Here is a 5,798-nt window from a genome sequence, read left to right on the forward strand (position 1 = left end):
AGCCTTTTGCTTGCGGTGCTGTTTTTTTCTGTTTCTAGGGCCAGGCTGTGCCTGGCTTACCTCGCAGGGTTGTTGTAAAGATAAAAGGGAGAGGAGGACGACCCTGTGAGCCCCCTTGGGCTCCTTGCAGGAGGGGAAAAGGTGGGATATAAACATAATAAAAATAGTTACTGCCTCTGAGCACGCAGTTCCAGTAAGCCCTGCTGCCCTCCAGATGTGGAGGTGAGGACCCTGTCGCCCTCCAGGTGTTGGACTACTCCTATCCTCACCATTGGCCATGCTGGCTGGGGATTATGGGAGCTGCAGTCAGCAATATGTGGAGGCCCACGCGTGTTGCCCGCTTCTGCAGTAAGCCATCAAGGCTTACTGGCATTGACAGCCCCCCACCCTCACCCCTTCTTGCACTCACACACACACCAAGGTCATTCTCCAAGTTCCAAGCCTTATGCAGCCAAGATTGTGCCATCCATGCACGAGAGGGGAGGTATCAGAGACCCGGGACCCCGAGCTTTGCAAAAGTGCAAAAAACAAGGGGGGCCACCCCACCCAATGGGCTCTGAGCATGGATGCTGACTCATGGAGGTGGAAGGGAAACGGAATGGAGTATCTTGGAGAAGTGTGAGTGGCTGGCCAGCCAGCTGGGACCCCGAGGAGGAGGGCCCTACACAGCAGAGTTTTGGGACAGGCCCCCCTTGTCTTCCCTACCCGTGGATGACAAATTTTAATGTGGCCATCTTGTGGCAGCAAACCCCGTGCCACGGCTAAATTAGACATTTAAATTAGAAATTTAGTTGAAGGCTAAATTAACTGCCTTCAACATGACTTTTTCTTCTAAATAATGGCCCTTGCAGGGCGAGTTAACCCTTTCCCTCTCATTACAGCCCCAAGTCTGGGTGGATTAAAATCAGTGAAAAAACGAAAAGGGCTGTTTTAAAACACAGAAATAATACAATATAATGCGAAACAAACGGCACTGGAATCGAGGACACGGCCATAATGACCTAGGACTAGGTCCGCTGTTAGCCCCAGAAGACAGTCCTCATCTGGCCCCAGCTTAGCCCTGGTTTGGAAGAAGCAAAAAACCCAGTCACATGATGAAATGCATCCACATGCGCAACACTGCATCTAGCCTGACCGCTCAGTCCATGCCACAGGCTCCTGTGTGTTTCCAGCCCTCCACCTCCAAATGTGTTCGGCTGTTCAAAAATCATACAGAAGGAAAGGATTCAGCAGTTTGTTGCAGCCATTAACAAATCCTAGTTGAGGTGCAAGCAAAGACCTGACCCCCCAAAACAATTTTTCTATGCAGCTGGAGTTGTAGGAAACACCCTTACGATGTGTCTGGCTCTGTGTTTCTATATCAGGAGATGGGGGACCTGTGGCCTTCCAGATGTTACTGGACTGTAGTACCCATCATTAGCAGCCAGCATGGCCCAGTTGGGGGAAGCTGTTCAATACAAATGGGTCTGTTTGCTGGAAGCTTGGGTGGGGGTGGTTCAGCTTCATACATGCCTGTTTCCATGGCTGTAACATTTTTTTATTTGTTTAAAATATTTCTTGGCTGCCTTGCAGGGCAGAAACCCTTGCAAGGCGGGGTACAGCAATGAAACACATAAGACTTGCATGATAATTAAGAGCAATAAAGTCGGCAACAGAGCCAGCAATAAAAACAGCCATCATATTACGGGAAGGCCAGAGTGAAATATGTTTTCAAGGTCTTCTTAAAAGCCTGCGGTGTTGGAGGCAATGGTGGCAACTTATTCCAGAGGTGTGGGGCCACTGTGGAAGAGGCCCTGTCTCATTTGATGCCCACTTAACTGCTCCCGCAGGTGGGCAAATGAGAAGGGCTTCTGTTGCTGATGTTAACGTGTGGGCGGTTTGATATGGGTGAAGGGGGTCCTTCAAGTAATGGGGCCCCAAACTGTTGGGACACGAAGGGGTGACATGAATGTGCAAATGGTGCATTGTGGGCCAAATGCCTCCAGGAAAAGTGCCTGCATTCATCTAAGAAGCTGATGTAGACGAGCTCAGGCTATTTGTCCATCCAATCTAAGGATGTCAGAGAAATCCGCAACGGAGTCAAATGAGTTTGGATTTCTATGTATCCGACTCATGGATTCTGCAACAGACTGGCTTTTCCCGAGTCTCACAGATTCTGCAGACCTGTGGGTGTTTTGTTTTAAACTTTCTGGAATTTTATGCAAATGTAGTTGTAGAAAAATACATACAGTTAAACAACACCAACCCAAAATACACTTCCCCACCAGCTGAAGCGTGAAAATGGGGGGAGGGAGGGACTTGCACATTTTCCCAAGTGCAAATTTGTGCAGCTGCGAATTTGTGCAAGTGCGCATGAATGCAAGTTCTGGAAATTGAAAGAAATCCAACTGAGTCTAATCAGCAGATGACAGAATGAAAGGCACCTGACAATCTGTGAAACACAGGTGGAACAGATTTTACAAAATCTGAACATCCCTAATCTAATCCCAGTATTGTCTTCTCTTCTGACAGCTGCTCTCTAGGGTCTTGGGTCTTTCCATCACCTGTGGCCTGATCCTTTTTTAACTGGAGATACTAGGGATTGAACCCAGAACCCTCTGCATGTGACTCAGGTGCTCTACTGCTGAGGTATGCGTGCCGAGTTAATCCACCAGGGCTCCCCAACTTTTCTTTAAAAAACCTCACAAGTAGAAAACTAGTGTATCAAGGAGTGGGCCTGGTAATAACTCCCTGATAGACTTGTTTTTTAATTGCAGGGAGGAGGTTTTGTTTTGTCCAATGTGGCCGAGCTTTCAAAACTGGCCTCCACTGCCCGCAATCTGTTGTGGCTCCATCCGCCATGTCTCACTGTTCTCTGGTGTAGGTGTAGACCAGAGGTGTTGAACATCTTTCAGTCTGAGAGCCCAGTTCAGTTTATAAGATCTTGGAGGCCGCATTCCAGTGCTGGCTGGGAGCAAAAGGGATAGAGCCAAAAACACCTGCATGTTTTATCTTGAAGCTCTTGCTGTCGGTGAGTAAGCCTTAGGAGAGACATTCAACATTTTGGAATGGGAAAAAGCATGCACCAAAGCTTGGCAACCAAATGAGCATGGGAAAGGGGGCATGGCCAGCAGAAAGGGGGCGTGGCCATCTGGGGAATACCAGAGGACTGGATTTGGCCTGCATCCGTCCCGGAAAGGAACCCAGAAAGGAATCGGCAAGAAAGAAACGTGGGATGCTGAGGTTTTGGCGGGCAGAATTCTGTGTGTTCTCTTGAAGAATGTGTACGCAACGCGTGTTCTGTGCCAGCTGGTGAGCTCTCTCTCTAGCTGAAACCGTTCCCGTTTTTATCGAGCAAGTATCTGCTTGGTCAATTGCAGAAGAATCGCGCTGCACGCACCTGGAATCGGCCCAGCAGTTGGACATCAGAACTTGGGCCCTCCTGCAGGTGGCGCAAATATTTATTTAGGCACAGTTCTACAGAGCGGTGGCGGCGGTGAGGAGAGGACAAAACAAGGCTATCGTGTTTACAGGCTTGCTCCAGGCCTGCAATTAACATTGGATTCGAGATGCCTTGGATAGGAGCACGCAACTGTTTCTCCAGAAGTTTCCTCCCCATCCCAAAGGAGTTGCAGTGAAGTTTGCTGGGCGCCCTGGAGACTGGGAGGCTGCCATTGCAAACAAAATGCAGGATTTCTGTGGCTCTTTGGTGAGATCTGGTGAGGTACTTCGTATACTTTGGGATGGAACCTCCAGGTTTAGAGGCAGTGTACCTGTGTGTCTTGCTAGGAACAACATCATAGGCCATCTGGTCCAGAGAGCTCTGGACTAAATGGATCTTATGGCTAAGCTACACATTGTTAAGTGAGTAGCATGTAACCGATCCTAACTTCTTCTTTTTTCACTTTAGTGTAAGAGTGCGGTGTGCTGATCCAGACTAAGACCACTGCAAGCAGTTGTTGGGAGGGAGGTGTTAAACCTTCCCAGCTAGGTGCCCCCCCCCCCGAATTCATCCCTTTCCCATGTGGGTTAAAAATAAAGCGGGGGGGGGGGACTCTGTTGGTGTCAATTGATGGATTTTTTTTTCTTTAGCCCCTGTATGGGGGAAGTGAATTTGGGGGTGGGGGGCTGGCTGGGAAGGTTTAATGCATGCACACCCATGCACACACACACGCAGTGGTCCCAATCCAGATCAGGGCCCCATGTGCTTACATTAAAGTTTCTTGAAAAGTTAGGATCAGCTGCACACTACATGTGTGACTTTTCTTGTAGTTTAGCCCGTAGTTTGATCCTGTCTGGTGTTCTTGTTAGGGTATCTGGGAAAGGAACCTCTTGGATGCCAGACAGTCAGGGAAGGGCGTTGCCGCTGTGATCTGTTGGTCAGTTTTCCAGACGCCTCTGCCTGGCTATCATTTGATTTGCATGAGAAGGGTCACCCCTGGATCTAGCAGGTCAGGGGTGGGGATCCCATGGCCCTCTAGATATTGCTGGACTTCAACCCCGATCATCTCTGTCCATAGGCCAAGCTGACAGGGGCTGATGGGAGTTGTAGTGGAGCGATACTGATTCCCCTTCACTTGCAGTACGCCAATTCTTATCTGTGTGGGGTTTTAGTTTGGATTGTTATGGATTGGGACTGTATTCAGAGATGCAAGAACTTGGGGGCAAACAGGCAGTGGCTTTCATCTCCTACTTGTGCCCTTCATGGAGGCTTCTGACTAGCCACAGCTGGGTGCGTTCCTTCTGAGCTGCTGTCGCTCAGTGGTAGAGCCTCTGTTTTTCATGCAGAACATCCCAGGTTCGATCCCCGGCATCTCCAAGTACAGCTAGGAAAGAATCCTACCAGAAGCCTGGAGAGCCACTGCTGCCAGTCAGTGCTGACAATACTGGGCTAGATGGACCAAGGGTATAAGGCAGCTTCCGATGTTCCTAAGACTTTGAGCAAGCAGACTGGATGCCTTCAACATCAAGCTTTTTCTTTCCCCTCTTCCCATCATCCTCACCCACAAATATGCTTTTTGTCACATCTCACCTGATGAAGAGAGCTTCAGTTCTTGAAACCTTTGCCTGCAATTTTCTGCATACTTGGTCCTAATAAAGGTAATAATATTGCCTGACCATGGGTGTTTTTTTTTTCTTTTATGGAAAAAAAAATCAGCCAGAAGGTGGTGCTATGAGGCTATCCAAGTTGAAATGAAGGGTGCCTATGACACATCTGAGCCACCCAAATATCTCCTGTGCCTTGTGGCTGATTGCTTCGGATTAGGAACCGCTCTTCCTCTGTCTCGTCTGCTGCTGTTACCAGTGGTGTAAGTCAAGTGAGAGTGGAAGCAATTTCTCCATAATGGACTACTCTCCCCACTAGAGAGCCAGCGTGGTATAGTGGCAAGAGTGTTGGACTGGGAGCTGGGTGATTCGGGTTCTAGTCCCCACTTGGCCATGGAAGCTCATTGGGTGACTTTGGGCCAGTCACAGACTCTCAGCCCAACCCACCTCACAGGGTTGTTGTTGTGAGGGTAAAATGGAAGGGAGGAGGATAATGTAAGCCGCCTTGGGTTCCTTGCAAGAGGAAAAAAGGCGGGGTATAAATGCAATCAATCAATCAATACTTGGTCTTCTTTTGCTAGTCTTAGACCCTTTGGCTTTAGGAGACCATCACTCACTGCCACCTTCCCAAGCCTGGCAGCTTCCAAATGTGTTGGATTACAATGCTCATTATCCCCAGCCTGCTTTGAAAGCCTAAAGCCTCATGTTCAGCCCCCAGCACCTCCAGATTAGAAGGACCAGATAAGAGATGACAGGGAATGACCTCTTTCTGC

Source organism: Heloderma suspectum, chromosome 15 (genome assembly GCF_057233095.1).
Source record: "Heloderma suspectum isolate Gila_16-S chromosome 15, 16-S_ref, whole genome shotgun sequence".
In the NCBI taxonomy this organism is placed as follows: domain Eukaryota; kingdom Metazoa; phylum Chordata; class Lepidosauria; order Squamata; family Helodermatidae; genus Heloderma; species Heloderma suspectum.